We start from the raw sequence: 9,484 nt of genomic DNA on the forward strand, positions 1-9,484 counted from the left end.
CACTTCCTACACTACTATCGTCTTTTGTATTCAGTTCACTTTTTTTTTGTTGTGAAATGTTTACAAGTCTTTTTCATTTTCTTTTATGAATATTCTACAGCAATATTCTTTGTGGTTACCATGGGGATTACATTTAGTAGCCTAACATTATAACACTCTAATTATACCATCTTAACTCCAAGAACTTGCAAAAACTCTGCTTCTTTACAGATATGTTCCTACTTATTTTGATTGTTGATGTCACAAAATTACATCTTTACATTGTGTGCCCCAAAACATAAACTAGTAATTCTTTTAAATGCATTAATTCCTTAGCCCTGGTTGCTCTGCGGTTTAGTGCTGCCTGCAGCCCAGGGTGTGATCCTGGAGACCCAGGATCGAGTCCCACGTCAGGCTCCCTGCACAGAGCCTGCTTCTCCCTCTGCCTGTGTCTCTGCCTCTCTCTCTCTCTCTGTGTCTCTCATGAATAAATAAATAAAAATCTTAAAAAAAATATGTAGAAAACAAGATGGGTCGTTGCAAACCAATGTTATAGTAATGCTAGCTTTTGTACAAATTGCTTTTTTATTGAATAGTCTCTTAAATCATGTAGAAACCAAAAATGGGTATAAACCATTGTTACAATAATGCTAGCTTTATACTTGTTAAGGCATTTACCTTTATTGAAATGTTTATTTCTCCATATGGCTTCAAGCTACTGTCTACTTTTGTTTCATCTTGCATGATTCCCTTGAGTATTTCCTTCAGGGCAGATCTGCTGGTCATGAACTCCTTCAGCTTTTGTTTATCTGGAAATGTCTTAATTTCTCCCTCACCTTTAAAGGTAGTTTTGTCAGATATAGGATTCTTGGATGACAGTTTTTATCTTTTATTTTTTAGCACTTTGAATATATTGGCCCACTGAATTCTGGCCTCCAAAGCTTCTAATGAGAAATATGCTTTTGATCTTCTTGAGGATTCCTTTCATGTGATGATTCATTTCTCTCATGCTGCTTTTAAGATTCAGTCCAAAAAACTTTTAGGCCTGGTTCACTTATTTTTTTTTTTTTAAGATTTTCTATATTTATTCACAAGAGACACAGAGAAAGAGGCAGAGACATAGGCAGAGGGAGAAGCAGGCTCCTTGCAGAGAATCTGATGTGGGACTCCATCCCAGGACCCCCTGGGATCATGCCCTGAGCTGAAGCCAGATGTCCAAAGGCTGAGCCACTCAGATGTCCCTGGTTCACTTATTTTTTTTTATCTTTTTTCTTTCTGTTCCTCAGATTAGATAATTGCCATTGTTTTATCTTCAAGTTTGCTGATCCTTTTCTCAGAATGTTCAAATCTGCCTTTGAATCCATGTAGTGAGTTTTTCATTTCAGTTATTGCACCTTTAAGGTCCAGAATTGTTTTGTTTCTTTTAAAGCTATTACTCAATTGATATTTCCATTTTGTTCACATACCGTTTTTTGTTTGTTTGTTTACTTTCTCCATACTTGTTTATTTTACTTCTTTGAGCATGTTTAGGAGACTGACTTTAAAGTCTTTGTCTACTGTGTATGCCGTTAAATCTTTTTCAGGGACAGTTTCTATTGATTTATTTTTTCCTTTGAGTGGGCCATATTTTCCTGTTTCTTCATATGGCTTGTGATTTTTTTTGTTTTTTGTTTTTTTGTTTTGTTTTGTTTTGTTTTGTTAAACGCTGGGCACTCGAATCTAGCAATGTGGTAACTCTTAAAATCAGTCTTCTTATTCCCCTGGATTGCTGGGTTTTGTTATTGTTTTTGTTTGTGTATTTATTATAGGCTGTCTCTGTACGAACTATGGTCTTAAGCATAAATTTAACATCTTCTTAGATCTTTTCTGAACCTCTACTTTCACCTAGGAATGCATGGTGGCTTTCTAGTTTGTGCTGTCTGTGTGGTTGCTTTTGAATATGCTATGGCGTATTCAATGACTGGCTCTCCAAAGAAGAAAAAGAAAAAATGAAGGGGAGGAAAAAGGCAGCAGCTTTTTAAATTCCCTTGGAAAGCATTTCATCCAGAGGGGAGGGACTGGCAGCAATTAGGGTACGTGCAGTAACAATGCTCCTCCTTTTTCTGAACCTGTGATTGGAAGAATCCATCTGTGATAAGAGCACAGATCCCTAATATTTGGAGGACAGGATAATTTTCGACAGCTCTTGCTCCTGCAGACTGCGTCAAGCTGCTCGTGGAACATGTGTGTGGCTCATGTGTGTGGCTATAGGGGTAAGGCAGATGGATAGATGGTATTGTGTTAAGAGCTGAAATTCACCAAAATTCACAACTTATTATCCAAAGCTTTCCCTGGAAGTTGCAAGTCTTCAATAGGCTCTAGAGTTCCAAAATATTACATCAAATTGGTTTTGCCTGTGTAATAGTTGTTTAGGTGGGGAGACAGATTCATGGTACTTCTAATGATCCTATCTTTCCCCAATATTCTTTCTTTTTCTTTTTAAATTGGGGTGTAATTTACCTACACTACACAAAGTCTAAAGAATTTTTGCATATTTATATGCTCATGTAACCACCCCCTAGATCAAGATGGTGTGGAAAACAAAGGCAAAGAAAAATTGAATTTCCTTACATTTATAGCCCCTTGACAAGTCCTTAAAACAAGCAGAATGACATTCCTCTAGGGACTCAACTGCCTGGATGGATGCTTGCTAAGGGCAAATAAAATAACCTATTTGCATCAAACAGGTATCCAGAATTCTTTCTTGGCCCTCAGCTTCAAACTCTAACAACTTCCCTACATCAAAGATACAGAACATTTCCAATATTGGGGAAATATAAATAAAAATGGAATCTCTTGGCAATTCAGAAAACCTCTTCATGAGATTAGAAGTGAAAGTAAACAGTTTTATTATTGAATAAGCATGAAACTAGGATATGATGTGTACACAAGCTAGCCACTAAATAGATTGCAAAGACAAGGAAATCCCATCCTTTTATATAATCAGGCAGATATACTCCATTGCATATTTGTTCTCAAGATAAATGATAACTAGTCTTCAAGTAAGAAGACTTTATAGCATTTTTCACACACAGTTCATCCTATATTTGCCTGGTAATTGGTATAGCCACTGTGTTTATTAATTGCCTTTATCCAAAGGAAAAAGAAAACTTCTCTTGTTTTTATGACAGTGTTGCAGTATTGCAAGATTCTTGTCTCATGGAGTCAAAGAATGAATCTTTTTTTTTAATTTTATTTATTTTTGACACACACATGCAGAGAGAGAGAGAGGCAGAGACACAGGCAGAAGGAGGAGCAGGCTCCATGTAGGAAGCCGGATGTGGGACTCAATCCCAGGTCTCTAGGATCAGGCCCTGGGCTGAAGGCGGTGATAAACCACTGAGCCACCTGGGCTGCCCCAAAGAATGAATCTTGCAGACACAAAAGGGTGAAGTAATAGTTTATTAAGTGAAGCTGAGAATGGAAAGAGAGCTCTCTAGAGTGAGAGGGGTCCCAAATGGGTTGCCAAATGATCTAGTTCTGGAATGTTGGTGAAGTCCAGAGCCGATGGCCAAGAAAGAATTATTGAGACATCTTTTATGCAAAAAAGGTGATTTTATTAAGTACAGGGACAGGACTTGTGGCCAGAAAGAGCTGCACTGGGGTCACGAGGAGTTGTCTAATAAACTTTCAAGTTGGAAGAGGGTTAGGAATAGCATAAGTCTCTAAGGAAGTTTGGAAGCAAGGTTTCCAGGACCTTTCAGGGGGATAGCTATTGTTGGGAAAAGGTCATTCTTTACTGTCTAATAAAACCTTACTCATGAGACCCTTCAGATGTATGTCACTGGGTCATATGCTTGGAAGATGATTGCCAACATATATCTTGGAGGGGAGAGGAGATAAAAGAAGTCTTCAAAGGAATCTTTATATGTTAAAGGAGACTTACAGGATCCTGGTGATCAGGCTAATTGCCTTTTGCCCTTAGCGAAGTGTAAACTTCGAGGCAGTTGAGTCCCTAGAGGAATGTCACTGCCTGTTTCAAGGACTTGCAAAAGGGCTGAAAGTAGTAAAGAAATTTAATAATTTTTCTTCTGCCTTTGTTTCCTGCATCAACAGGAGATAGGTTTGTAACTTAGGGAAGATGCCCACTTAAGTTAGGCTATACCTTCCCGTGGGATCTTTCTTGATGTTCAGGTTCCAAAGAGCTCCCAAGCCTTTTACAAAAGCATCCTTTGGTTGTAAAGCTGGTGAAAAGGCTATTTAGTTTTTTTACATATGCCTTTAAAAGGACAGAAAAGAAATTACCAGTATCCTAAAGTAAATGTTCTAAGGAAAGTGGAGGTAGGGGGAGTCTCTTCACTTCTTGTGCCAAAAAAATTCCATTTTTTAGATTTATATGTATCCTTATACCAGTATCCAAGTAGGCTCCCTCTACCTCTATTTTGAGGGGTCCATTACCACTCACTACTTAGATGTTTTGCTGGAAGGACTCAACTGATTCAACATAAAGTCATAATCATGGTTAAAGTTTATTACAGCAAAAATTCCACTGCAGGAAAGCTAGAGGTCAGGCACAGGCTTCCAAATCCTCTCTTTGCTGCTTGTTCTCCAACTGCAAACCACAAACACATGAATCTCTGCCCAAGCAAGCTTACTTGAATTTTGCAGTCTAGAGTTGTTATAGGAAGCTAGTCACGTAGACATGTGCCTGTTACATGACCAGCTCTGATAGAAACCAAGGGCCTCAGATCAGATACAAGGGCTATCAGGAAGGAAGACCTTCCTCTGCCCTTAGGGTGCTTAGCTGGACTTAGAATCAAATTGACAAGAGGTAGATTAACAGGAGAAAATCAAATTTACTAGGTGTATCTAGGAAGATTCCATGTAGACATGAGTTAAGGAGAGTGATAGGATCTGAGGATACAGAGGGGGAGAAAGCTCATCAGCAAGAAGGTGAAAGGAAATGTTTGTGAAAATAAGGTTGCCTATCATGCAGATGAGTTCCTTAGGTAAAGGAGGGTCTCTAGGGGCCTTTGGGTGGCTCAGTTGGTCAAGTATCTGACTTTGGCTCAGGTTCTGGGATTGGGCTCTGGACCCATTGAGCTCTGTGCTCTGTGGGGAATCTGCTTGTCCCTTTGCCTTTGCCCTCCCCCTCCTCACCCTGTCTGTGTCAGACAAATAAATAAAATCTTAAAAAAAAAAAAAAAAGAGGGTCTCTGTTAATAGCTCTCCTCCTGTTATAGGCTCTCCTTTCCAATGTAAATTTAGGCAGTTGTGGAGGAGGCAGAGAGCTTTTCCTGCATCTGCTGGGTTCTACTTACTTTTAAGACAAAATAATCTTTATGCCAAAGTGGCCCATCTTGGAATAGCCTGCCCTGGGTTCACAGGAAACATGGTGCTTATGTCAGACATTGCTGACAGCCTGGAACATTCTGCCCCCACTGCCTTGGTCATAGAAGATGGCATCAGTAAGCAGTGACTGTGTGACCACTCCAGGAGGGCAGTTCTCAGAGTGTGGCCAAGAGTCATCATCAGGCTTCCAGGAGTCCTCAGAGAGAAGAATTGAGCGCAGCAGACCTGCTGTGTCCACTCTGTCCTCACACCCTGACATACAGAAAATTCCAGAAGTAACCACTCCTCCGGCCTCTATAAACAGAATTTCTTTGACCTGTTTTGAACTTCAAATAAATAAAATCAACATTATTCTCCACTGTGTCTGACTTCTTTGGCTCTGTGCTGAGATTCATCTGAGTTATATTTACCAGTATTTTATTCCTTCTTTTTGCTGAGTGGTGTTCTATTGCATGCATAAACCACTGTTTATTGATTCATTCTTCTATTGATGGATATTTGGGTTGTTTCCAGTCTTGAGTGCATATAAATGCAGCTGCTACACACAATCTTGCATTGGCACTGTAAATATGACTCCTAATCCCTGTTAAATTCTCTGGATAGCCATTCTTCAGCTTCCTGGTTTAAGAGGCATTAGGGCAGCAGCAGAAGCAGTGGGGCATAGCCTTAGTGACAGCCTCAGAAGTAACACCCTTCAGAGTGCTGAGAACTGATCTTTTTTTTTTTTATTTATTTAAATTCAAAGACTGATTTTTCCAGCCATCATTCCAGGAGGCCTTGAAACTGCCTCTTCCCAACAACTTTCTAAGTACCTAATTCCTGAATTAAATCTCTGACTCATTAAAGTACTTGGAGTGATTTCTGTCTTCTGCACCAAATCCTGAATGATATAAACAGTAATTTCAAATTTGCCATTCAATGAGCAAAATGTTCTGTTGTTTAAACATTTATGGTAACAGGCCCTGCTTCTTAGAACTGTAAGCTTTTGAGTGTAGTATGAAAGCAGGAGGATGATCAAGGGCACTGACAGTTTGAAACATTGTGAGCATGGGTCTTTGCAGATTATTGTATTTAGGAAGTGATTTATCTTCTCTAATATGAATAAAGTCTCTGAAAATTAATGTTTGTCTTTGGAAGATTATGTATTGTGTGTGTGTGTGTGTGTGTGTGTGTGTATTTAAGCAAATTATTTTCTATTAGTCAACTGAGAATGACAGGAAGGCTTTCACTCTAATAGAAAAATTTTAAAGGGCTTGGACTTAAGTACCAAAGCCCATGTGCTGAATTTTTTCTTTTTCAAAAAAATTTGTCCTAACTTACATTCTTTGTTTTTCTTTAGTTTCAGGTGTTTATTTAAATTCCAGTTAGTTAACATACAGTGTAATATTAGCTTCAGGTATAGAATTTAGTGATTCATCACTTATATATAGCAACCAGTGCTCATCACAACCAGTGCACTCCTTAATCCCCATCACCTGTTTAACCCATCACCCCCACCCACTGCCCCTCCAGCATCATTCAGTGTGTTCTGTATTTTTAAAAAGTCTGTTTTTCTGTTTGCCTTTCTCTTTTTTTTCCTTCTTTGTTCATCTGTTTCATTTCTTAAATTCCACATATGGGTGAGATCATATGGTATTTGTCTTTCTCTGGCTGACTCTAGCTCCATCCACATCATTGGAAATGGCAAGATTCATTCTTTTTGATGGCTGAATAATATTCCACTGTGTGTGTGTGTGTCTGTGTCTGTGCGTGGGTCTTTACCCATTCATCAATCAATGGACATTTGAGTTCTTTCTATAATTTAGCTATTGTTAAGAATGCTGCTATAGGGATCTCTGGGTGGCGCAGCAGTTTGGCGCCTGCCTTTGGCCCAGGGCGCGATCCTGAAGACCCGGGATCGAATCCCACGTCAGGCTCCCGGTGCATGGAGCCTGCTTCTCCCTCTGCCTGTGTCTCTGCCTCTCTCTCTCTCTCTCTGTGTTACTATCATAAATAAATAAAAATTTATTTTAAAAAAAGAATGCTGCTGTAAACATCAGAGTACACGTAGGTACCTTTGAATGATTTTTTTTTTTTTTTGTATCCTTTGGGTAAATACCTAGTAGTGCAATTACTGGATTATAGGGTAGTTCTCTTTTTCACTTTTTGAGGAATGTCTATACTGTTTTCCAGGGTAGCTGCACCAGTTTGCAGTCCCATCAACAGTGTAAGAGGGTTCCCCTTTCTCTGCATCCTCAAAGCTCATGTGTTTTAGCAGTGTTCTGCTGAAAGGTCCTCCCTTGCAACTTGATATTGCTATAATTAAATTAAACAGACTTAGAAAACATGCTGATGTGGTTATCACACAATAGGAATATAGTAGTGTGTGAGAAAATAGATCCTAGGGTGACACCAACTCCTGGAGTAGATAATTTAATCTGGGTTCCCCCACATACAGGGTCTTTTAGGTGCAGTTAGTTTATTTAGAAAGACGATCTCAGGAAGCAGATGTGTGACAGTGGGCAGACAGGGAAGGGAGAAATGTCAATAAAGGGTATATTTTTGAGCCGCAGTTGCTATAAGCAAGTGGGGCTCAATTCATCCAGGAGGCCTTTGAGGAACTAAGTAGAACATGTTTCAAAAATGCCTCAGGAAGACTGAGGCATGTGTCCATGCGTTTCCATGTTCCATAAGGTAAGGGTTGCCTCCAGGGACTTTAACACTTTGCTCTGGAGCATGGGCCAAGGGTCCTCTTTGGCCTTCATAGAAAGCCCTGAGGCAGAAAGCCTGGGAGACACTGAAGATGGAAATCTGATGAGCCCAAGACATAAGCGAATTCTAGAGATAAGGATGGAGTTTCTCTAAAGTGGAAGTTTACACTATAGAGGTTTCTTGAGGGAAGCCAATTTCTTAGGACAGGGAGCTAGGCTGGGAACTAAGAGAAATTTTTTTTTTAAGAGAATCTCTTAAGGTAAGTTTATCTTATACTTTATTTTCTCAAGAACAATGAGACTAATTGTATTTCCCAGCAGTGCTCAACATTTAAATATTCTCTTGCTAGCATCAAACATTTACATAACAGTTTATCTGACTTCATTTACTTTTCATATTTTGTCACATTTTCATTAGTTGTATGTATTTATTTGTATGTGTGTACAGGTGTATATTTTATATTATACAAATATAGTAATAATTTAAATGATAAAAACACTTTATTTGTGGTTTATATATAATTTTTATAATTTATGTAATAAAATATATTTATATAATATAAAACTTCTAAATGATTTGAAAGTAAGCTCTAGACACTGTCACTTCACCCAGCATGCTTCTCTTGAGAATGACATTCTCCTACATGACCTATAACCATTCTCATAGCTACAAAGATAATTCAAGAATAGCTTCTAAGAGAGAAACCATATTCAAATTACCCAATTGTCTAAAAAGTGTCATTTAAAACTTTTTTCCCGTATCCAATTAAGTCACACTGAACCTGGCTAAATGTTAGTTTCTTTTAGTGTAGAACTTTCCCCATGTGTTTTCTGGTTTATTTGTTTGTTTGTTTTTAATGATAATTGACTGTTTCCAAAGAATTCAGGTTAGCCGTCAAATAAATTAACTTCTAAATGAATTTCTGCATTTGTCTGATGGTTTCCCCAAAGTTTTAAGCCAAATATTTTTGATGAAAGTACAACCTAGGAGATATAGTCTATTTCTTATTGCATCACATGAGGAATTCCTCAGCATCAGATTTTCCCGCCACTGGTGTGTTAAATTGAATCATTTGGATAAGGAATCAACCATTCTTCAATTCCAAAACTACATTTTCTTGATATAATTAGTAATAATTATGTAATCTGTAAATAATCTGTGGGGTGATGTATTTTGTGTATAATATCTTGTCCTCACAATATTTTGTCTCACAGTTTTATCATCTCTCTAATAATTATTGTTTAAATTAATTACCACCTTGAGACTGTATAAATTCTTTCATTCTTGGGGCACCTAGATATCTCAGTTGGTTAAACATCTGCCTTCAGCTCAGTTCATGATCTCAGGGTTTGGGACCAAGCCCAGTGTTCAGGCTCTCTCTCTCTCAAATAAATAAATAAATACATAAATACACAAATAAACCTTTAAAAAAATAAAATAAATTCTCTTATTCCTTTGCTGGCAATTGTTAATTAGAGCTTTC

The sequence above is a fragment of the Vulpes lagopus genome, chromosome 11 (genome assembly GCF_018345385.1).
Source record: "Vulpes lagopus strain Blue_001 chromosome 11, ASM1834538v1, whole genome shotgun sequence".
NCBI classification, from domain to species: Eukaryota; Metazoa; Chordata; class Mammalia; order Carnivora; family Canidae; genus Vulpes; species Vulpes lagopus.